The sequence below is a fragment of the Mya arenaria genome, chromosome 7 (assembly GCF_026914265.1).
Source record: "Mya arenaria isolate MELC-2E11 chromosome 7, ASM2691426v1".
Taxonomy (NCBI): domain Eukaryota; kingdom Metazoa; phylum Mollusca; class Bivalvia; order Myida; family Myidae; genus Mya; species Mya arenaria.
Genome location: NC_069128.1, coordinates 28,955,657 through 28,981,838, shown reverse-complemented (window position 1 = coordinate 28,981,838; position 26,182 = coordinate 28,955,657). Strand labels below are relative to the sequence as shown.

At 35.9% G+C, this 26,182-nt stretch overlaps 1 long non-coding RNA gene across 2 annotated transcripts in view; it reads left to right on the top strand.

Moving 5' to 3' along the window:
- LOC128240895 (uncharacterized) overlaps positions 1–23,514 on the top strand; it is a 51,699-nt gene extending 28,185 nt beyond the window's left edge. The window contains exons 1-4 of one of the 2 annotated variants that reach the window (XR_008262337.1): positions 1,459–1,584; positions 12,735–12,812; positions 19,741–19,802; positions 22,226–23,514. This is a non-coding gene — a long non-coding RNA (uncharacterized LOC128240895). Of the gene's footprint in view, positions 1–1,458; positions 1,585–12,734; positions 12,813–19,740; positions 19,803–22,225 lie in introns of those variants that run through there. The other variant, XR_008262336.1, reaches the window with a different exon arrangement.
- Positions 23,515–26,182: the final 2,668 nt, after the last annotated feature.

The window sequence follows — 26,182 nt, the reverse complement described above, 5'->3', positions numbered from 1 at the left end:
AAACTAACATTTCTCATTCTGCATCTTTCTGATTGGGTCCAGGCATAAAAATCAGATGGATCTTGAATACATACTTTGCCTGTTGTTTACTGCCTTATCTGCCATACGTTTCATACTGCCCCCATTAGGCCAACGCTGGGACCCTTCCCATGTCCAGATTCTCAATAGTTCCCCCTTGTGTTGATATCTTGTATGTCCTTATGGTTCGCTATGAAATAAACGATGGCCTTGTTCCTATACTGGGATGTCGGACTATCTGTCCAGTAATGCATCCACGTTACTCCAGGAACGAGATCTTAAATAGCTGGTAAAAGTTTGTCATTTATTGCAAGGACTGTGTTTGCATTATGCCCATCTCGTCAGACACAAATATGCAGAATTTCATCCGACCGTTTTTTCTTAAAGTACAAGACCACGGGATGAAGAGTCACTGCTGTCTGGTTCCGGTAGGCCGACTGTATCTCCTGAACCGAATTACAAGCATAATTTTTCACTAAAATGCATGTGCACTATGCAATGGTTGTCTGGTAAGCTCTGTTTTAGATTCTTCATTTCTGTGAACAATTTCTTGATTCTCATTACATCTTGTGCAAAATCTTCCATCTGAGTCTTGAGGTGAGACATAAATTCTGATGGTTTCATTGTGATGTTCACAACTTTCATGACATTCTTCTTCTGACCTTTCGCTTCAATTTAAAAATTCAACCCGTTTTCACTGTCCGACAATTACATCATGTTGCAAGGTTTGCTCTGCTTTTTTTTATCAATTGTTTCTTCTTATCTAACATTTTTTTCTCCGTTGATAGTACGTTTAATATTCTGGGATTTTAGTGATTTAGAGTCAGTGACATATTTTGGTGTTTGGTGCATAAGCAGATATCTCTGGAATTCATAGACGTGAGGCGTATTCTTGCCTGTCTGATCCAAGTGAATGAAGTGAATGATAACTTTACATCCAATTTCAGACATGAACTTCAGAAAAAGTGATGAGAGATAATCTGTTAAAATTCTAGTTTGACTTTTTTCACCTGTCTTTAATTTTGTGAAGTCCTTTTCCGGATATGTTTCTTGAGTTTTCATCTCTTTCATGGAACATTAGGAACTGTCAACTAGGATTTAAACACAAATCTACTAAAACCATCTTTCTTTTTGAAAATGTAAATAATTGTCATACACTTGTAACACATCTTAAAAAACTTCGCTTGTCAGCATATTCTTCTTCAAAAAAACCCACATGTTCTTATTTGATAAAACATTTAAGTATTTGCTGTCAATGCATTCTGCTATGTTTGAAAAGTTGCCATTTAGAAGGAGCATAATAATTCCTTTCAAGGTTATGTTAAATTGACATCTTTTATTGACAGTAATGTTAAACAAGTATTTTTTAAGGAGCATGCAATTAATGAGAATTGCTTGGCAAATTTAATTGCCGTACTGGTAAAAATGAACAGTTGCCCTGTTGTGACTTAGTTAAAAATCATAATTAAGCCGCTCTGTCAGCACATAAGTCATATAACTCTACCTACCGACGCTACAGGGTATCTTGATGTACGGGTTGGTCAACAGCTTTTAAAACTGGAGTTGGTAGTATTGTTGAGGTGTTGTCTTAGATGCATAAACATGTTTATAGTACTGCCAGAGCTAGTTTAACTTCTGCCTTACAAAATTATCGTTTGTCTTCAAAAGTCCAAGTTTAGTATTTTCTGCTCGACATGACAGCATTTTAGACGACGTTTCTCTTTCAGACGACGTAAAGCTAGCAGCACCACACATTTTCGAATTTATGTAGAGGTATAGTTATCCATTATGTTCCTAGTTGTTTCCATTCGAACCGATATGCGACAATAACGATAGCTGTACCGAATTTGAAGTCTAAACACTGGTGCAGCCAGCCAAGTATAAACACCTTACTCGACATATACATAATGTATGAATTATGCTTACAGCGGTTTTTGTAATTGATGATGTAAAAAGAACTTCTTGCAGCAGGCATGAAATGTCTTTTTGATATTAAAATTAGGTATTCCTTCTGGTAAAGAGTTACAAACTTTCCCACTTCCCGCATTCAAACAAGTGTTTCTTGTATCATGTTTTATGTCGAATGTGAGCAATGTCTTGTCGCGTAGAATATAAGTGTCTATGATGTGTTTCCATTACGGATAGAAAAATCCGACCCGAGGGCACGTGTGTAAGCCGGTAACGAGGCTTGCCCAGTTACCGGCCATGCAGCATGTCCGAGGGTCGGAATATTCGTTCCGGGCCGGAAACACATGATTGATGTTTTTTCTTGCATATCTAAATTTATCAATTTGTGGAAAAAATGACGTTGAAAGCGAACTTTTGTACAATTACACCAAAAAGCGCGTGCCACGTTGTTTACTGACGTCATAGAGCGCAGTAGTTTTGAATAACTAAAAATAGCGTTTTTTACGATTATTTGTTTCCAATTTTAATTAAAAGTCTTGCAAACATATATATTTAATTGCGCTTTATTGTAATGGCATATAATATTTTTCATAAACCATACAATAAATGAAATAAGAAGTGGCACGTTGTTGTGCGTGACTCATCTTACATGGGGTATGTAAGATGGGTTTTTCCACCACTGGTCACATGACCGGAAACACAAGTCCGTTATGCAAGAATATATACAAACCATACAATAAATGAAATAAAAAGTGGCGCGTTGTTGCGCGTGACTCATCTTACATGGGGTGTGTAAGATGGGTTTTTCCAGCACTGGTCACATGACCGGAAACACATATCTGGTATGCAAGAATATATATTCTATATCTTGTATTGTTAGATATCTTAATAATGTCCCTTATATAACTTGGTGTAAGATTGTTAATAGATTTATATACCATAACACCAATATTATGATATTTGCAACGGTTTTCAAATTGAAGCCATTCTAATTTTTTGAAAAATGTGATGGTGTTCTAATAGGCTTTATCAAAAGAGAATAAGTTTTGCAGCTGTTTTTTGAAGCATGGTAAATAATTTCATATGCTTTTGCTAACTTTCCCCCTAAACACTACAACAATAGTAAAACAAAGAAAGTATATACGATTTATAAAACAATTGTCTCATTTGATCTGTTATAAAGTAATTGAGTCTTTTGGAAAGGGCTATCTTTCCGGTTACTTTCTTGCAGACAAGGTCAATACACAATTTATACAGTTTTATTTTGTCTCTTTGTAACTGGTTGCATATTTTTACAACATTAGATGTCTCTACAGAGTTCATAATAGCTATAGTAAGAGTTATTCTTCAAGTTATAGTTTCTTATTCCATTGATCACTTTTTAGTATTTTCATAAATATCTAAAGAAGAATAACAAAATTTGATATTGAAGTATGAAACAACATTATCCACTAGCTCAGTTCCTTTAGTCAGAATTATGTTAAGCAAGTGTTTTAAAAGTTGAGTAAAATCCTCTAATAGTAAAATCCTCTGCTGGTCAAATCCTCTGATCCCAGACGTAAAAAGTAGCAGTTTTTGTACTACACTGGCCGAAGCGTGTAACCAACTAGTTTCCTCATGCTGTCAACTTTAGAAATCTCTGAGACCAAATTATCATATGTGGCGAAAATTCTTATTTTCTGACCACTGAGTGAACTAGCTCGATTCAATCTTACTGTCAATTTTTAAACCCACCGGTCAAAACAGTATGCGTGAACACGTCTAGATTTAGTTGAAGTGCAGATCTTTTGGTCATGTATATTTAAACTTAATTTATTAATTTTGAACTTTTTCTTTTAGCTCAAAATACTCCAAAAGTAAAAGTGTAACACTATACTTTTAAAACAAAATGGATCCAATAATGTAGAAAATTTCATCTGATGAAAGAAACACCTGGATGACATTAAACTTTACACAATTGCCTTTAATGTTACAAAGCATGTTCATTTTCCTTTAATAACAGTTAAAAAATGACAATAAGGTTTAAAGTATAATGCAGATAGCTAAAGCATCACAGTTTCAAGACTCCTTGATTTAGCCACATTCTAGACATACTAAACTCTTGCTAGATTTTCAACATTTGAAGTTATTTTACCAGATCATTACCATAGGAAATGGTTTATAATTAATCAAAACTGAAACCCAAAATAATCGCTACGAAGAGACACTGATAAAAAAATGAAAATACAATGAATTTCAGTCAGTTTTCTATTTTCTTGTTTTATTTGTTGCTTGAAAGGAATTTATCGGGTCAGATTTCAGGCTTATAATAAGGATGACCATTATGTTTAGTCATTAACAGTTGATTAAAATGGACAAGATGAAATAGTTGCTAAACATTAAGCCTCTGAAACACATACAACCTGACTGTTAGGATTTAGCTGAAATACTGCAATTGTATGTTATTATTAAAAATGCAAACAAACAAAACTAGTTTTATGTTACTTTAACCAGAAGAATTAAACAACTGCTCTGGTCTTTGCAGTCTTCCAAAAGAAAACAACAAGCTATATGTAACATAATGTACATATCCATTTTTTTTATTCTCTTGGTAGTCAGAATGTTTGAAATAGTTTTCATTATTTAGTATAAGTATGTATAGGAAAGACAACGAGTGGAAGTATCTATGACATATATACCAGAGCGTACAGATAGTAACTTTGTATACCGCAGACAATGGGTGTTTGGCTCAGTCACTCAATTTTCTATGGTTAGAGAATTAATGTTTCCCATACACATTGCAAGGCAGGGATTTTAACCTATTTGTCATTACTGAAATTGCCGTAACGGAATTCCGTTACGAGTACGAGTCCAAGGACAGAATGGTTTTGAAACAGGTGGTCGAAAAACTAAATTGAATATTATTTTCTGCATAAATTTAATTGATATTGAGATCGACATGAAACGTATCTGTATTTTTTACATCAAAAAGGGTTCATGTTTGTTCATGGTGTGGACTTTCAAATAAATGCACTTTAAGTTTGATTTGTAACTTTGGGAAAATTTGAACTAGTTACCAACGCTAGTCACAGCCTGCTAATAGAGATAAGTCAAACAAAATATCTAAAATGAGAACAGCATCATGCACCAGTCAGTGTTTTTCTTAAATATGGCAAAGTGGTTTGTGCAGTGGGAGGGGGGTCTTTTGGTGATAAAGTTGACTTGATATTTATACATTGGACGATAAACCACGTTCGGGGCTGAGAACGCCATCCTTGGACTTTTTGTATAAAACGGATTCCTACCGATGAACGGTAAAACCATTAAACTAGAAAACTGTTTTCATTATCAGCATATAAATACATCAATACAATTGAGGAATGTGACCTGTACGAACTATAATGTAAATCATGATAAGTATATAAGTATATAGATTTGAACCTTTTTTGAATATGTAACTTGACCTCAAGAGGTAACAACTAATTTTAAGCAGCTTAAAAAGTGGAACAACCAAATAAAATAAAATGTAGCTACTCTGGTTCCACTGAATTCACTTCTTTATATCTCATTTTAGTATTTGGCTTTTGTTCCAGTATGGCGTGAGACCACAGTTATTTTTACTATATGTTTCATATAGACACTAACCTGGCTTTTGATTTTATACACATCCCAATTGAAAAACAAGGACATGGCATCTCTAGAACAATTCAAGACACAAAATATAATCACAAGAAAACACCATGTTGACCATTGACCTGACTGTCAAAATTGAGTTCAAATACAGAACCCTTCCGCCAAGGAGTCAATCGGCTATAAACAACTAATTTTCAGACTTCAACAAGCTATGATTTTTCCAATATTTACACTGAAAACTATCAATTTCTGTAATAGAGTGTCAAATTCAGTCAAGTTCTCTGCAAAAGGACATTTTTTGCTTCTTTTTCATTCAATTTTAATAAAATATTGATACTTGAACACAAGCACTCTTTTTTAGCTCACTTGTCACTTTGTGACATGGTGAGCTTTTGTGATCGCCTTTTGTCTGGCGTCCGTCGTGCGGCGTGTGGCGTCCGTCAACAATTTACTTAAAAGACATCTCCTTAACCGCTGGGCCAATATTAATTAAACTTCATAGGGATGTTCCTTGGCTTGTCTTCTATCAAAGTTGTTCAAATAATAAAATTCCATGCAGAACTCTGGTTGCCATGGCAACCAAAAGGAAAAACTTTAAAAATCTTCTTCTCCCAAACCACAAGGCCATTGATATATGGTAGGTAGGATCACCAAATGGTCCTCTACCAAGATTGTTCAAATTATGGCCCTGGGGTCAAAATTGGCCCCGCCCCGGGGGTCATGGGTTTTCTCTATATGTTTATAGTTAAAACTTCTAAAATCTTCTCCTCTGAAATTACTTGGCCTAGAGCTTAGATATTTGGCATGATTCATCGTCTAGTGGACCTCTACCAAGATTGTTCAAATTATGGCCCTGGGGTCAAAATTGGCCCCGCTTCGGGGGGTCATGGGTTTTCTCAATATGTTTATAATGAAAACTTAAAAAATCTTCTCCTCTGAACTTACTTGGCCTAGAGCTTAGATATTTGGCATGATTCATCGTCTAGTGGAACTCTACAAAGTTTGTTCAAATTATGGCCCTGGGGTCAAAATTGGCCCCGCCCCGGGGGGTCATGGGTTTTCTCTATATGTTTATAGTGAAAACTTAAAAAATCTTCTTCTCTGAACTTACTTGGCCTAGAGCTTAGATATTTGGCATAATTCATCGTCTAGTGGACCTCTACAAAGATTGTTCAAATTATGGCCTTGGGGTCAAAATTGGCCCTGCCCCGGGGGGTCATGGGTATTCTCTATATGTTTATAGTTAAAAGTTCAAAAATCTTCTCCTCTGAAATTACTTGGACTAGAGCTTAGATATTTGGCATGATTCATCGTCTAGTGGACCTTTACAAAGATTGTTCAAATTATGGCCTTGGGGTCAAAATTGGCCCCGCCCCGGGGGTCATGGGTTTTCTCAATATGTTTATAGTGAAAACTTCAAAAATCTTCTACTTTGAACTTACTTGGACTAGAGCTTAGATATTTGGCATGATTCATCGTCTAGTGGACCTCTACAAAGATTGTTCAAATTATGGCCCTGGGGTCAAAATTGGCCCCGCCCCTGGGGGTCATGGGTTTTCTCTATATGTTTATAGTAAAAAAAATCAAAAATCTCCTCTGAACTTACGTTGCTTAGAGCTTAGATATTTGGCATGATTCATCGTCTAGTGGACCTCTACAAAGATTGTTCAAATTATGGCCTTGGGGTCAAAATTGGCCCTGCCCCGGGGGGTCATAGTTTTTCTCTATATGTGTTATAGTGAAAACCTTAAAAAATCTTCTCCTCTGAACTTACTTGGCCTAGAGCTTAGATATTTGGCATGATTCATCGTCTAGTGGAACTCTACAAAGTTTGTTCAAATTATGGCCCTGGGGTCAAAATTGGCCCCGCCCCGGGGGGTCATGGGTTTTCTCTATATGTGTTATAGTGAAAACTTAAAAAATCTTCTCCTCTGAACTTACTTGGCCTAGAGCTTAGATATTTGGCATGATTCATCGTCTAGTGGACGTCTACAAAGTTTGTTCAAATTATGGCCCTGGGGTCAAAATTGGCCCCGCCCCGGGGGGTCATGGGTATTCTCTATATGTTAATAGTTAAAACTTCAAAAATCTTCTCCTCTGAACTTGCTTGGACTAGAGCTTAGATATTTCGCATGATTCATCGTCTAGTGGACCTTTACAAAGATTGTTCAAATTATGGGCTTGGGGTCAAAATTGGCCCCGCCCCGGGGGTCATGGGTTTTCTCGATATGTTTATAGTAAAAAAAATCAAAAATCTCCTCTGAACTTACTTGGACTAGAGCTTAGATATTTGGCATGATTCATCGTCTAGTGGACCTCTACAAAGATTGTTCGAATTATAGCCCTGGGGTCAAAATTGGCCCCGCCCCTGGAGGTCATGGGTTTTCTCTATATGTTTATAGTAAAAAAAATCAAAAATCTCCTCTGAACTTACATTGCTTAGAGCTTAGATATTTCGCATGATTCATCGTCTAGTGGACCTTTACAAAGATTGTTCAAATTATGGCCTTGGGGTCAAAATTGGCCCTGCCCCGGGGGGTCATGGTTTTTCTCTATATGTGTTATAGTGAAAACCTTAAAAAATCTTCTCCTCTGAACTTACTTGGCCTAGAGCTTAGATATTTGGCATGATTCATCGTCTAGTGGAACTCTACAAAGTTTGTTCAAATTATGGCCCTGGGGTCAAAATTGGCCCCGCCCCGGGGGGTCATGGGTTTTCTCTATATGTGTTATAGTGAAAACTTAAAAAATCTTCTCCTCTGAACTTACTTGGCCTAGAGCTTAGATATTTGGCATGATTCATCGTCTAGTGGACGTCTACAAAGTTTGTTCAAATTATGGCCCTGGGGTCAAAATTGGCCCCGCCCCGGGGGGTCATGGGTATTCTCTATATGTTAATAGTTAAAACTTCAAAAATCTTCTCCTCTGAACTTGCTTGGACTAGAGCTTAGATATTTCGCATGATTCATCGTCTAGTGGACCTCTACAAAGATTGTTCAAATTATGGCCTTGGGGTCAAAATTGGCCCCGCCCCGGGGGTCATGGGTTTTCTCGATATGTTTATAGTAAAAAAAAATCAAAAATCTCCTCTGAACTTACTTGGACTAGAGCTTAGATATTTGGCATGATTCATCGTCTAGTGGACCTCTACAAAGATTGTTCAAATTATAGCCCTGGGGTCAAAATTGGCCCCGCCCCTGGAGGTCATGGGTTTTCTCTATATGTTTATAGTAAAAAAAATCAAAAATCTCCTCTGAACTTACGTTGCTTAGAGCTTAGATATTTGGCATGATTCATCGTCTAGTGGACCTCTACAAAGATTGTTCAAATTATGGCCTTGGGGTCAAAATTGGCCCTGCCCCGGGGGGTCATGGGTATTCTCTATATGTTTATAGTTAAAATTTCAAAAATCTTTTCCTCTGAACTAACTTGGACTAGAGCTTAGATCTTTGGCATGATTCATCGTCTAGTGGACCTCTACAAAGATTGTTCAAATTATGGCCCTGGGGTCAAAATTGGCCCCGCCCCTTGGGGGGTCATGGGTTTTCTCTATATGTTTATAGTAAAAAAAATCAAAAATCTCCTCTGAACTTACGTTGCTTAGAGCTTAGATATTTGGCATGATTCATCGTCTAGTGGACCTCTACAAAGATTGTTCAAATTATGGCCTTGGGGTCAAAATTGGCCCTGCCCCGGGGGGTCATGGTTTTTCTCTATATGTGTTATAGTGAAAACCTTAAAAAATCTTCTCCTCTGAACTTACTTGGCCTAGAGCTTAGATATTTGGCATGATTCATCGTCTAGTGGACCTCTACAAAGTTTGTTCAAATTATGGCCCTGGGGTCAAAATTGGCCCCGCCCCGGGGGGTCATGGGTTTTCTCTATATGTTAATAGTTAAAACTTCAAAAATTTTCTCCTCTGAACTTACTTGGACTAGAGCTTAGATATTTGACATGATTCATCGTCTAGTGGACCTTTACAAAGATTGTTCAAATTATGGCCTTGGGTTCAAAATTGGCCCCGCCCCGGGGGTCATGGGTTTTCTCGATATGTTTATAGTAAAAAAAATCAAAAATCTCCTCTGAACTTACTTGGACTAGAGCTTAGATATTTGGCACGATTCATCGTCTAGTGGACCTCTACAAAGATTGTTCAAATTATGGCCCTGGGGTCAAAATTGGCCCCGCCCCTGGGGGGTCATGGGTTTTCTCTATATGTTTATAGTAAAAAAAAATCAAAAATCTCCTCTGAACTTACGTTGCTTAGAGCTTAGATATTTGGCATGATTCATCGTCTAGTGGACCTCTACAAAGATTGTTCAAATTATGGCCCTGGGGTCAAAATTGGCCCCGCCCCTTATGGGTCATGGGTTTTCTCTATATGTTTATAGTAAAAAAAATCAAAAATCTCCTCTGAACTTACGTTGCTTAGAGCTTAGATATTTGGCATGATTCATCGTCTAGTGGACCTCTACAAAGATTGTTCAAATTATGGCCTTGGGGTCAAAATTGGCCCTGCCCCGGGGGGTCATGGTTTTTCTCTATATGTGTTATAGTGAAAACCTTAAAAAAATCTTCTCCTCTGAACTTACTTGGCCTAGAGCTTAGATATTTGGCGTGATTCATCATCTAGTGGACCTCTACAAAGTTTGTTCAAATTATGGCCCTGGGGTCAAAATTGGCCCCGCCCCGGGGGGTCATGGGTATTCTCTATATGTTAATAGTTAAAACTTCAAAAATCTTCTCCTCTGAACTTACTTGGACTAGAGCTTAGATATTTGACATGATTCATCGTCTAGTGGACCTTTACAAAGATTGTTCAAATTATGGCCTTGGGGTCAAAATTGGCCCCGCCCCGGGGGTCATGGGTTTTCTCGATATGTTTATAGTAAAAAAAATCAAAAATCTCCTCTGAACTTACTTGGACTAGAGCTTAGATATTTGGCATGATTCATCGTCTAGTGGACCTCTACAAAGATTGTTCAAATTATGGCCCTGGGGTCAAAATTGGCCCCGCCCCTGGGGGGTCATGGGTTTTCTCTATATGTTTATAGTAAAAAAAATCAAAAATCTCCTCTGAACTTACGTTGCTTAGAGCTTAGATATTTGGCATGATTCATCGTCTAGTGGACCTCTACAAAGTTTGTTCAAATTATGGCCCTGGGGTCAAAATTGGCCCCGCCCCGGGGGGTCATGGGTATTCTCTTTATGTTAATAGTTAAAACTTCAAAAATCTTCTCCTCTGAACTTGCTTGGACTAGAGCTTAGATATTTGGCATGATTCATCGTCTAGTGGACCTCTACAAAGATTGTTCAAATTATGGCCTTGGGGTCAAAATTGGCCCTGCCCCGGGGGGTCATGGTTTTTCTCTATATGTGTTATAGTGAAAACCTTAAAAAATCTTCTCCTCTGAACTTACTTGGCCTAGAGCTTAGATATTTGGCATGATTCATCGTCTAGTGGACCTCTACAAAGTTTGTTCAAATTATGGCCCTGGGGTCAAAATTGGCCCCGCCCCGGGGGGTCATGGGTATTCTCTATATGTTAATAGTTAAAACTTCAAAAATCTTCTCCCCTGAACTTACTTGGACTAGAGCTTAGATATTTGACATGATTCATCGTCTAGTGGACCTTTACAAAGATTGTTCAAATTATGGCCTTGGGGTCAAAATTGGCCCCGCCCCGGGGGTCATGGGTTTTCTCGATATGTTTATAGTAAAAAAAAATCAAAAATCTCCTCTGAACTTACTTGGACTAGAGCTTAGATATTTGGCATGATTCATCGTCTAGTGGACCTCTACAAAGATTGTTCAAATTATGGCCCTGGGGTCAAAATTGGCCCCGCCCCTGGGGGGTCATGGGTTTTCTCTATATGTTTATAGTAAAAAAAATCAAAAATCTCCTCTGAACTTACGTTGCTTAGAGCTTAGATATTTGGCATGATTCATCGTCTAGTGGACCTCTACAAAGATTGTTCAAATTATGGCCTTGGGGTCAAAATTGGCCCTGCCCCGGGGGGTCATGGGTATTCTCTATATGTTTATAGTTAAAATTTCAAAAATCTTTTCCTCTGAACTTACTTGGACTAGAGCTTAGATATTTGGCATGATTCATCGTCTAGTGGACCTCTACAAAGATTGTTCAAATTATGGCCTTGGGGTCAAAATTGGCCCCCCCCCCTTGGGGGGTCATGGGTTTTCTCTATATGTTTATAGTGAAAACTTCAAAAATCATTGTCTCTGAACTTACTTGGACTAGAGCTTAGATATTTGGCATGATTCATCGTCTAGTGGACCTCTACAAAGTTTGTTCAAATTATGGCCCTGGGGTCAAAATTGGCCACACCCCGGGGCTGATGGGTGTTCTCTATATGTGTTATAGTGAAAACTTAAAAAATATTCTCGGAACTCACAAAGACAAGTAACGTATTAATTTAAACTGGATTACATATTTAGTACACATACCAATTTTCAATATGGGCCACATACAACAATTAATAACAAATATACTCTCTTTTTTCTGTATTAACATCCGGATCATGGTCAACGGGGGGCAGATAACTGTGGTCTTGAGCCGTATGAAATAGGGTTTCCAGTTTGCTTTTGAAGTGTATTCAATGATTATTATAAGACCATGAAAGAAGTTTTAAAAATAGATGCCTGACAAATTACAGATGATTTTTCTTGGCCTATGAATCCAGTTTCATGCTTTACTTCATCAAATGTGATCCATTTTGCCTCGAGGAAATCGTGTTTTAGGAGTTGTATATATACTTCTGATGGTACAACGTGTACATGAGAAATGAAGCAATGAAATAGCGAATGCCAATTGGTTGGATTAGAGTGAGCGTGGTTTAAGTAAAAGACCATCATTTGAAACTTCGAGCTTGTCATAAAGGAGATTATTTTATACATTTGAGCCCTGCCATTCAAAAATTTGTTTCCAGTGTTGAGTTGCTAACAATTCTCTTTCGTTTTTCCATGACTAAATGGTTATATTGTTTCGTTTTCTTTTACAATGATTTGTATTGTTTATTGTTAAAGGCATGATAAGCAATGTTGTCTGCTCATATTTATGACATTAACTTCAAGAGACACATTTTCGCATGGCGCAGCTCATTTATATATATCTTTTGATGGATTGGTTAAAATGGGTCAGTTTTAATTTGACAGAATGTTTAATCCCCATTTTACAGTGTGCCAGGCAGCTGTTTCCTTTCCTAACATTGCTGAAGAGAAGAGTCCTGCCAACATAACAGATTGTTCAGTTACAGGTACATAAAATTACTTGTCTCATTTGCATTTCTGATAGTTAACAGAATTTTGTGTGCACAGTATTAGATAATTTAACATTTTAGAGAAGAATGATAATTCCTTTAGATATTTTGGAAGAGTGCTGCTAGTTACTTTGACTATGACATCCTCATCTGTAACAGATTTCAGAATATTAATGAGCTTGTGAAACTGTGAAACATTTCATGTAATGGCCATTTCTCTAGAAGGTTTGTCAAGTATACTTTACAGACAAAAGTTATGCATTGTTTGTATATTTTTAGCTCACCAGAGCACGAAGTGCTCAAGGTGAGCTATTGTGATCGGTCTAAATTGTCCATTGTCCGTCCGTCAACAATTGCTTAAAAAATATCTCCTCTGAAACTACCTGGCCAAATTCAATGAAACCTGACAGGAAGCTTCCTTTGGTGTCCCTCTACAAAAAAACAACAATGGGTCACGTTTGATTAACAACAACAACAAAATGGCCGACTTTCTGTTTTGCTTTAAAAAGCATCTCCTCTGAAACTACCAGTCCAAATTCAATCAAACTTTACAGGAAGCTTCTTCGGGTGACCTTCTACAAAAATACAACAATGGGTCACGATTGATCAACAACAACAACAACAAAATGGCCAACTTCCTGATTTGCTTTAAAAAAACATCTCCTCTAAAACTCCAGTTCAAATTCAATGAAACTTTACAGGAAACTTCCTTAAAGTAAACTTCTACAAAAATACAACAAGGGGTCGCGATTGATCAACAACAACAACAATCTGGCCAACTTCCTGTTTTGCTATAAAACATCTCCTCTGAAACTACCAGGCCAAATTCACTGAAACATTACAGGAAGCTTCATAACATGACCCTCTACAAAAATACAACAAGGCATTGAGATTGATCAACAACAACAACAAAATGGCCGACTTACTGTTTTGCTTTAAAAAAAAAAACTCTGAAACTACCAGGCCAAATTCAATGAAACTTTACAGGTAGTTTCATTGTATGACCCTTTACAAATATAAAACAAGGCATCGTCATCAGTAAAGATATGTTTCAATTGCAACATTTTTATTAATGCTTTATCACAGAGTTGTGGCCCTTTGCTTAGGTGCTAACTAGTGAAAATATCAACTTGAAGAACTAGTTTTCAATTCCATTGTAGTATCTACACCTTGATCAAAACTAAACATGTCACTTTTGATCCAGAAAATGTGGCCAAAAAATATAATTTGAAATTTAAAAATGGGTGCATAAGTTTAAATAAAGATATATTTGGAAATTAACAACTAAATACCGTTTGTTAAAAATATGGTAATCCTGTTTTTCAAACGTTTAAAACAACTTTGAAGCTGAATGTTCGAACATTTGCTTTCATACCAAACAAATTACAGACAAAACAACTGAACGAACATAAAGCCGTTGTTATATCATCATTCAAATATATTTTTGAACTGTTTGTCTTTGTAATATGTAATAAGAACTTCCTGGAAAATTCACTCAACAATTAACAGATGAACTGTTGATTTCTTATCCCACCCAATAATTTAAGCCTCAAGATTTGTCAACAACCTAGCCATGTCTTCACTCTTTACCTGGAAAACAAGCCGTCTTTAAGTGAAACGGACTGAACCCCATTGTATCATGAAACAAATTCTTAAACAAATAAAAATGTTTTTATCCAATGACTTATCCGCAATTTTTTTGCCAACACATTTGACCTTTCAAATTTTCTTTCAGTAAATGGCAGCAAAGTTGTTTGGTTATGTCTTAATGCCCTGTTTAATTTAAAATTGCTTCTGTGTATTAACAGTCATAATTTTGAGCAAAGATGCATAAATAAGAGATCATTGATTGATGTTCATAAATTGTTTGAACTAAAAAAACAAGTGAAAAACATGTAAAAAAAACTAAACAAAGAACTTTTTTTCTCCCACCTCAGATTAATAGATCCATTAATTTAACCATGCTAGAAATTCTTATCTTGCCCACGGGCGAAGAAAAAATGCCCGTATGGAACTTCTTTAATGGTCACCACATTGTAATTACCTCCCTTGTTGAAGACTGTCGTCAGAGTGTAGCGTCTGTTTGAAGCGCATCTTGGAAACCTTGTCTTGTGGAAATATTTAGAACGCTAGTTAATTATTTCTCGCTTCAAATGTCACCAGAAAACAGTTTTCACGCACCTTTCAAAAAAACATGCTTCACTCTTCTTAACTATTTAAAGACCGATCAGACAATTTATATACTCTGAATCACTACGCGAATATCCATGACAACCACGAATTATCGCATATCCATACGCAATTATTTTCACTAAGCACAAAAGAGTTCCAGCAAAAAAATACATTTTTACTTAATTTTGTATAACTGAGATGGGAGAAAAAACATCTACCGTATTTTCTCGACTATAAGACGGGGAAATTGGGTCCTGATTTTTACCCCCAAAGTAGGGGACCCGTATTATAAGCGAGTCGATAAAATATTAAAAAAAGATTCAAGTCAAAATCAGTAAAATTTTACATAGGGTATTCGTCTATCCAGTATATTGTCTGCTGATACAAGTATGGGGCAATTAAGTAAACAACAACACGAAATCTCTTCATCGCCCGTGCTCTGACGTCACACAGTGTACCGTTTTATCTGCATTTTTTCTCATGGCGCGTGTCAGTATAATTAGTTTGACAGATATATCAAATCAATAAATTGGACTCTTAATATGATGTAGGTACCTTACTGTCAATTTGATTAAGCAAACAAATGACAATGCGAATATGAATCCTTTATGTTCGTCGCCAATCAAGGGACAATATTGCCTAAAGCATTATTGCTAAACAAACACCTATTCATGCCTTGGCTTTTCGCAGTTATGTTATTGAAACCATTTATTTTGCCGAAGAACTTCATTGGTGTCTTCAATAAAAAAACTAAAACAAACATATGTTGTTATTGATTAATTATTACAATTCCGATAAGTAACGACCTGTCCTGCAAACTTACATACTCATTTTTAACCTACCTCCAAATAGAGAGCTCACAGTTGAGCGCCATTTTCTTTGAGTAAAACAAAAACAGTTACCGCGAAAGTCGATAATTGTCCGTTGAGCTTGAACATTTTTACACATTAGGAAGAATTTTAGCATTTTAGATTTGCTTAAAAATTGATCCCCTTTTATGAGCGAGTCGAAACAAAAAGCACCAGATTTCATGGTCAAAGTTAGGGGGCCGTCTTATAGGCGAATCGCCTTATAGTCGAGAAAATACGGTACCATAGCCGCTCGTGTAAGATAGGTTCATCCCGACCCTCGCGCAGGGACTGTTTTGCGGAAACTCAGTAAACCTCGTTTCCGCAAAACACCCTACGCTCGGGTCGGAACAAACCTATCTTACACTCTTGGCCATGGAAGATACTTATAATCCACAAACCGAAAGTAGAAAATTGACATCATGTATAATTTTGCGTGAGGGTGTTCCAAGGGTTGAGGTGAAGGCTTCTCAAAAAGAGGGGTAGTTAGAAAAATAAATTTAAAACAATAAAAGTCAGTCTATTCAGAAATATGCAACCTCAAGATGTAAAAGTGGGTTTTCTTTAGCTGGGTTTGTTATCATCTTGAAACTTCATATGTAGATAGATCTCATGCAGTGCACATTAACATTAACTCTTGCTTTGTTAGTTTGAGAGTAATTGACCTTTGTTAATTTTCATGCTTAAATATTGTCAGGGGCATATCTTGGAGAATATAAAAGGTATCAACATGAAACTTCGTAGCTAGATAGATCTCTTTGAGGGCAAGTGCAGTGCATTAGAACCGTAACTCCTGCTCCCATATTTTTAGAGTTATTGCCCTTTGTTGGCATCCGCATCCCGCTTTCACTTGTCTGGGGCATATATCTCGTAAACTATTAGTGGTATCAACTTGCAATTTCATATGTAGATACAGCTCATTGAGGGCAAGTGCAGTGCAGTGCACAAAAGCTGTGATAATTTGTCAGGCGACACATCTGACTCGCGGAGTTCTAGTATTACTTTTTGCTCAATCCAACTTTTGTCTGTGGTTCTGAAACTTTAGAGATATAGTTATGGTCAGTAATTAACTTATAGGTTCCTATCAGATATGATGTCAGTAGGTCTGCTAAGCTTTGGCTGTCAAACTATTAATACATATACTTTGGCAGAAATAAGTATTGTGTAGAAAGTGTGATAGAAGGCAGGGCTTTTTCTATAGTACCCACGGGTCCGACTATCGGACCCATTCCCAAAGTAAAATACAAGATATTTTTCCCAATCTTCAGAAAAAAATCCAATAAAAAATAAAAAAATCCTTTTTTTTTTTTTAGAAAGTCTTTTTACCTGTACTGGTTCATTTTCAACATCCTAATAAATTATGTGAAGTAAAGTTTTTTTGATAATCGAACTCGGAAATAATTGACAGCCCTAGCAGTATGGTTATACTTTAACTTGAATATATTTTCTGGTAATGGTTTTAATAAAGATACAGACTGCACCAGTTAGGCCTAAAAAAAAAATGTCTGTTTCGGGTAACCTGACCCTACCTATAAAAATGCGCCGACCCTAACTATTTTTTTTCCGTTTCTGAGCAAAAAAATATTCGTTAGCGAATAGAGAGTTACGAAGGGCGGATAAATGCAGATTTTAATCAGAATTATTTTATATGATAAAACAAAGTCAGGCAATGACAGTAATGTAGGAAAGACTGCCATGTGCAAGAAAGCACTCTGAACTTACGACAGATTTTGAAAAAAAAAAATCAAAAAAATCCCTACCTACCCTACCTAGAAATTTTGGGAAGGTTACCCTAAACAAACAATTTTATTTTTTTTGGCTTTACTGAAAATAGGAAAATGGTTGAAACTGAATAATTTAAGCTAATGTTTACACATCTTGACTTAACTTGGTATTTAGGGAAAGTTTATGGAGACCTTTCTTGGGAATGTGGTTTGGGTGCCTAGGGTAAAAGTCACTGTTACTAAACATGGTTGAACCTAAATAGAAAAACAGTTGAACCTGAATCAAACAATGAAGGCTGAAGTTCTTCTGTCACTGAAAACCAGGTTTTGTCGCATTGCAGCGTTACTTGTTTGAGTATATTTTGACATATAAATTCAGTCATAAACGTTTCAATTGATTTAAATCTGTTTTGCACTGGCTTCTTCCTTGAAAAAAATAACGAGCTATTGTCGTAACTTGATTGTTGTCGTTCTCGGAGGCGTCAGTTAAGTTTTGCATTTAGGTCACTTACATGAAAACTGTGAAAGCTATGACTTTGAAACTTGGGGAGCTGGTTCAAATCATACCCTTTTTCACATTGTACCCAAAAGATGCTGAGTCTCGCCTGTTTGTTTTGTTTAAGAAACATGAACTTTGATGGATTTTGGTTGATTTAGAGAATTGGACATAGCTCTTTCACTTTTTGTTTCATTGATTTCAAATTTTTCACAGACAATTAATGGATAATGCACTTCAATATATCAAACAGGTCACTTACATCAAAGCTATCACTTTAAAACTTTGGAATACCTGTTCACTATCAAATGTACAATAGTATATATAACTTGTAAAATTCTTCATTGAAGTTACAAGTTACATAACCCTGTAATGTATTATGCTGAATTATTGCCACTTTCAAGACTTGAAAAATTTCACACAAAAAACATTTCTAACAGTCGACATAATGCAACCAAACTTAGTGTATAAAAAACATTTATGAAAAAAAATAGGAAAACTGTATTATATTCAATATCTTGATAAACATGAACCTGTTCACTATCAAATGTACAATAATGAAGTAAGAGTGTTACAAGCAGCATAACCCTGTCATGTATTTTGACTGGATTATTGCCCCTTGTTAACTTAGAAAGTTTTATACCCAAAGTAGTTTTGTAACGATAAACATAGTACAACCAAAAAAACTGTATAGGAAATATTTATGAATATTTTTAACAAGATTGTATCTTCGGGCACCTAGGGTCAAGGTCTTTGTTATTTAAAAGCTTTTTTTCTTAATAAACAATATTTATTGCAATATATGATATATTACATTATTTATCTTACCATTTTTTCTATATAAAAGTGATAAACTTGTAAAATATACAGTGAATAGTCAACAAGAATTAATCAGCTTATCTCATTTGGCTGTCCAAACACTGAATGCTCAGCTTATGAAGACAGCCATCTGTCCGACTTGAGGACCTCATTATCATGTAGTTTAACTTGGATTTGTTTCCACATGGTAAATTTTTGTTTGATTCTTCAAAAATAGCAGTTGTGAAGTTATTATAAAACATAATATGCATTGTATTCAATCCGAATTAGAAGATATATATGAAATAAATAAACCGTAAAAGGATAAAATCAGACGAGTATACAGCATTCGCAGACGGTGCTCTTGCTTTAGCTCTTATTACATTCATTTAAACTCAACTTTTTCTTATAATCTTGTGGGGAACCTCATTTAGGTACAAATGTAGAGCCGATTAACTTGTCAAAATAAGTATATATACCAATAGATAGTTCTATATAATTAATTTATTTCTAATAAACTCATACAAGTTTACCACATGACTTCTTTTACTATTTCAAGCAAATAAGCTCTAGTTTAAAAATAAAAAATAATTATTACAACAAAATCAAAGCGCTGATAGTACTGTAGGGAATGTTAGCTCTTGACCTCGTGCAGAAATCACATTCTTCTGTGGTTGTTTTACATATTAATCCAATTCATTTTCTTCCATAACAAAACCATTCTTTTACTGAATGAGTAGGGTTGATACCTTTACTGTGAAAAAGCAATGATAGAGACAACACGCTCTATATATTTATGGAAACAACTACAAGATATTAGGAAATAGATGCAATCAACTAATGTATATATAGATAGGGTAAATATATTTATTTAATTCATATTTCAGTTAAATGGTCTCCAGAAGACACTGACATTCTAAGATCTTATCAACCAAAGGAGGCCTGCCAAGTAAGTATAATGAACTGAAGTGATATTGTTAATTTTGATGAAGTTTAAATTTACAAATAAAGAAAATTATTTTGGGTACTAAGAAAAATTTCTTTTATGGATTTAGGAAGATGTTGACACTTTTTTAGCTTGACTATTCGAAGAATAAGTAAAGCTATACTACTCATGCTAGTGCCAGCTCCAGCATCACTACTTGGTTAAAGTTTTGCATGTAAGCACCTCTAAGTCATTATCTCAGTAAATACATCATTTATTGCATTGCAACTTGGATATGTATTCCCCACTACCTAACCTACTAAATTAAACAAGATAGATAACACTTATTTGAATATAATGCAAAATTTGGGCCTAATTTATTATTTGATTTTCAAATTCTGGTTAAGGGGTTGCATGTAAGCACTCATAGGTTAATATCTCAGCAACTACAAAATGTATTGCATTGAGACTTTATACAACGCTACTCAACCATCCAACCTATTTGTTTAATCAAGTTAGATAACTCTATTTGCATATAATGCTACTTGTGGCCCTTTGTTATTTAGTTTAGATATTTTGTTAGATTTTGTATATTACCACATTTAAGTTAATATCTCAGCAAATATAACATGTATTGCATTGAAACTTTAGGCATGTGTTTCCAACTATCCAACATACTTAGTTACTCAAGTAGATAACTATATCATGTATATAATGCAAAAATTTCTAAATTCTTGTTCAACATAGAAACTCTGGTGAAAGTTTTGCATGTAGGCACAAATAGGTTGATATCTCCGCATCTACTTGGTGTATTGCATTGAGACTTCATACAAAGGTACTCAACCATCTAACCAACTTGAATAATCAGGTTTGAATAATAGATCTATTTTGCAAACAATGACCCTTTATTATTTGACTTAGAAATCCTGCATGTAACCACATTTAAGTCAATATATCAGCAAAATTAATCGAGTTAGATAACTTGATCATGCATATAATGCAAATCATTCAACATAGAAATCTGGTGAAGGTTTTGCATGTAAGCACACATACGTTAATATCTCAGAAACTACTTGATGTATAACATTTATACAGTAATCAGCCATCCAATCTGCTTAAATTACCAAGTTAATTAACTGTATTTTGCAAAATAAACGATTGCCCTTTATTATTTGAATTTTGGTTAAGGTTTTCATGTTACCACATTTAAGTCAATATCTCAGTAAATACATCATGTATTGCATCCAACCTTTATACATGGACTCCCAAACATTCAACCTTCATGGCCCCTCATGTAAGATTATAAGTAAAAAATACTATCAGGTGTTTCTGGTACAATATGGATAGAAAAATCCGACTCAAGGGCAGGTGCCTAAGCTGGTTACGAAGTATGCGGATTTTTTGGCCACACAGCATGCCCGAGGGGTCAGATTTTTTCAATCTCGACTGGAAAAAAAATTATCAATATATTTTCTTGCATTTATCTTAAATTATCAATTTGTGGAAAAATTGACGTAGAAAATGCACTTTTGTACTTTTCACCAAAAAGCGTGTGTGACGTTGTTTACTGACATCATAAAATGTAGATATTTTATGTCACTATTGACGTCAAATAGTTCCTCTAAAAATCACTCTGAAAGGATTATTTATTTTCATATGCAAGAAAATGATTTCCAGCATGGCCAAATATTTGCCACTTATCTGGGGTGTGAGAAAATTATATTGCAACTCTATCTTGCAAATGATATTAATTTTGCCCCTTTATTATTTTACCTAAAAAATCTGGTTAACGTTTTGCGTTTAATCTAACTTTACAGTGCGTGTTTCACTTTGCAATACTTAACTTAATAGCAGCGGAATAGTCAAGCACGCTTATCTTTGTGACTGCTCTTGTTATATAAACAATTTTTTTTCACATTTGCCAGTACTTGCACCAAGGATCTGAAGGACAGCATTACCAAGCAGCCCTGTAAAAGTTCTGAATTTCGAAAATGAGCTCAAGGCTTGGAAAGGTCCTTGCTTTCCACAAAATGTTGTTCAAACCTTCTAAAAGTCCTTGAGTTTCCCTTGCAAGGATAAAGCTCAGATTAATTATCTTATTTACATCATTATGATGGAGCCTTTAAATAAAGGAATTAAAATAACTTCATTGAACTCTTTTTTTGGATGTGTTTGGAGGCTGCGATTTCTGAATGTGGCTATTCCTGATATGCCTATTTCATTTTATATCTGTTTAATACCATTGGATTTTTGGTTGAAAAGAAATATTGTAACCCTGAAAGCAGATAACAGGTTTCCTGATCATGAGCCCTTCACATAACAGGATTCTTGATCATGAGCCCTTTACATATAATCTTAGTAAGATAGAACAGTAACTGTTATTCATTGCAAGAAATTGTGACATTTGAGATGATTTTCTTGTTTATATTCATTTTTGTTTTTTTAAGGTAAAGAGGAGATCCTTTATTTCCTGGATATGCACAATCCCCACTCCCTGCATAGATTGAACAGAAAAGAGCAGTATGGAAATACAAGAACCAAACTGTTAATGAACGCAAACACTGTATTTAAGCATAGATGGAAATAGCAACAACAGTGTAGATGTGTGTGGCATATTTTCGTTTGGATCAGTCCAATATTTGTTAGAGGGGGGACGGGGTCCTTCAAATTATTGTTATGCAAACTATTTATTCAGTTTATCAGTATTTAAGACAATAATGAATTATACATACTTAGAATGATACATACTGTGGATGAACTTTTTTTAGGTCTTTATTCCCATTATTAAAAAAATTCTTGGCCCAATTTTATCTGTACCTTATTTGAATTTACACAGTTTAGTGACTTGATTAGCAGGTGTGAAATAATTAGCCCAATAGCTACTTATTCGTTTGACTGACCACTGTGCACACACTGTGTATTATAGCCAAGGGTCTTATATGTGAACATTATAGAGAACATAATTGAAAGGAGTCATTATATAAAGCAATCTATTGTCATGTCAGCTGTGTTTAGACATTGTCTTGCGCATGCTACAGATTTACATAATGAACCAAACTTCCAACGCATCACTTTTGGACAATTGCTCTTTTGAAGATGCATTTTCAGCTCTACTGGCCAAAGTTCCGGGTGACACGAGACCGTTTCCAAGGAACTTGGATAACCGGGTCAATGTGTTTTCAACCTCTCACAAGATTTCTTACCACTACAACGGAAATCCCGCGAGATCTTTCTTTTTGCACCGTCATTCAGCGGGATATTTCGATATTTTCCACGTTGCACGATAAAATGTTAAGTTAAATGTGTTTTATAAAAAAAAACTTAAATTGATAACGAAGCTTAAAATTATTATAGGACTGTTTTCATGTTGTTGCTTTTTTAAATTATGATTTTTAATACTAACTTTCCCCAAAATAGATGAAGGTTACACGTACAGTACTATTACAATATCCTTTATGTTTCAAAACCTCCTACGCAGTAATCTCCCTTGGCGAGTTTAAAAAACGAGTTTTAAAAAATTAACATTGAGCTTAATTGTTTGTTTTGAAAATGTCATACGATTTTTTTCCAGATAATCCCCTCTTATGTATAGTATTTTTTATCCCTGTTCTATTTACCCATAAGAGAAAAATGTGTTCACAAAAACAAAAAATGTATAAAGCCCTGAATTCACATAACATGCCGGTACAAGTAAAAGGTGAATTTCATGCTGTTGAAATTCATGTATTAGACCATTGATTCTATTGTTTCGGAAGTAACGTGTGTATAATTTTGGTATACTTTTGTTTGTGCCGGAGGATTATTTTCAATTTGGGAAAACCAGAATATCTATTATTCCGGGCTTAAATTATTTTAACAATATTATCAACCATAATGCCCTTCGGACATATTAATACCCAACATGTTATTGAAATAATAACCTTTTTGGTTATCTACATGCACGTTTTTCTTCTGGCTGTATTGCGCCGACTTGATGCTATGCATCATTTTTTCTTGTGAAACTTTGATACACGAATCTAGCTTACTGTCAGTCACGACAGGATATGGTGTGAGCGCGGGTCACAATAATCAATAAACTGCAACGCCGGCTATACATGTACCCGTTTCGCATTTGCCCACAAATGTAACTTATAGCTCGAGTGCGCAGATGATGAGGCTCTCCGCCGACGATGTTGTAGCTAACGTCCCGAAAGCAATTTAAAGGGCGAAAATATTAGTATCGCCTTGTTATTTAAAGGCTCCTCCGAACTGGCATTTTTTTGTATTGACTGTTCATGTCACCGACGAAGGTCGTCTTGAAATTAGGCAAAAAGCATGTAAGGACAAAATAATGTCCTTAAAAAATAGACGGACGCTTTTATTTGTTTAATGTCCATAATCCATAAAGAGACTATCCACGAGCTGTTGCATTACACGTGGCATTCGGAACTCCTCGGCCATTTTTTTTAGAAAACAACCTCGGATGTATTTGGACGGTTTACATACTCAAAAAGAGGTACGTTTAAGTCCGCTGCAAGTAGATCGCGTAGTAATTTTAATTAGCAGTTAAACTTTATGTCTTAACTCTTGGAAATCGTAATTATGTTTGCAATAATACACTTCACTGGCAATCAATTTAAACTTAGATCAATAAATAGAACTCTAAAACACTAATCTTAATTAATGATATAATTTAAAAAAATTACGAACTACTTCAACTGATGTACCGGCATACATCCGAGCTTGTTTATAAAAAAAAATGGCCGAGGAGTTCCGAATGTGCACGTGGAACATTCGCGAATGCGCCATCCGCCAGTGCGGTGTGACGTTGTTTCCTGACGTCATGAAGCGCAGTAATTTTAAATCACTATTTATATAATAATAATAATAACTTTATTTCATGAAGATAACACATTAAGTTACATTAGTATCTTCTTTACAATGTGGTCTTCAATGGATTCTACAAACGTATTAGTATACAATTCTCATTATATTAACGTCAAATAGTTCCTCTAAAACCCGCGTTTTTTACGATTATTTATTTACAATTTTAATTCAGTCTTGCATTCATATATTTGATTGCGCTTTATTGAAATGGCATAATATAATTTTCATAAACCATACAAAATAGGGCAAAAGAACTGGCGCGTTTTTGCGCGTGACTTATCTCACAAGGGGAGGGTGTAAGACGGGCTGATCGTCAATTGATATAGCTGCCTTGTCCATAGTTCTCTTACAATACAATAAGGCGGAGGCTGAATTTCTGCTTAATGGTTTTACTCGTGTTTTTAGCTTAAATTACCAAGCGAATGTCAAAGTATCTAAAATCCGCAACATCTAGTCCAAACATAACTAAAGACAAAATTAACAAAGAAATTGCAGCTGGGAGGGTCGCTGGCTCATTTGACTAGCAACCCCTTCCAAATTTAATGGTGTCTCCTATCGGTCTTGTACCTAAGAAAGCCCCACACGAGTTTCGAATGATACACCATCTGTCTTACCCTCGGGGCTCTTCCATAAATGATTAAATAGACCCTTACCTTCCGTCAGTATAGTATATTAAATTCGACAAAGCTGTCGAAATGATAACAAGATTTGGGTCAGAACTGTAAATTGTTTAATATGGACATCAAAAATGCATTTAAACTCGTACCAATCCAACCTAACTACTTCTCGTTACTTGGTTTTCACTCTAAGTATTCGTTTTATCTCGACAAGTCCCTTCCGTTCGGGAGCTCATTTCCGTGCTTGACCTTCGAACGCTTCGCTACATTTTTTGAGCATTGTGTCAAATCGCATATGTTATCGGGGATGCTAATGCGTACACTACCTGGACGACTTTTTTTTTGGGGGGGGGGGGACAAGACCGAACCCTCATGCCCCGGTCTTATGCGTGCATTTAATAGCATTATGCAGCAGTGAAATGTGCCCATGGCACAGTGCAGGAATGAAAGCCCTCGGAGATACTGGTCTTTCTCGGTTTAGAATTAGACACAAATTGAATGGTGGTACGAATCCCCAATTAAATTAAAGATGTGGGGAAATTGTAACTGGTCACCCGTGTAGGCGACTGATAGACTCAATATGTGGGCTCACACAACCCTTTCATTATGTTAGAATTCAGAAATATGTCCGGTTGGATTTGGTTATGTGGCTTTCGTCTTTCGAGAGGCATATCTGTTATTCACGATGGCTTCTAGTCGTCTAACAATGATGTACAAATTTATTTGGATAGCGCTGGGGGAAGAGGACGGGGTTTCGGAATATACATTCAGGGCCAGTGGGTGGCGGCGGCATGACCGGTGTATGGTTGTAAACTGACCCCCATAGAATAATGACCCCCTGGTCATTATTTAATATAGGATAGTGACCCCTTTCTATAAAATACTGACACCCCTTATAAAATAATGATCCCCCGATGTTAT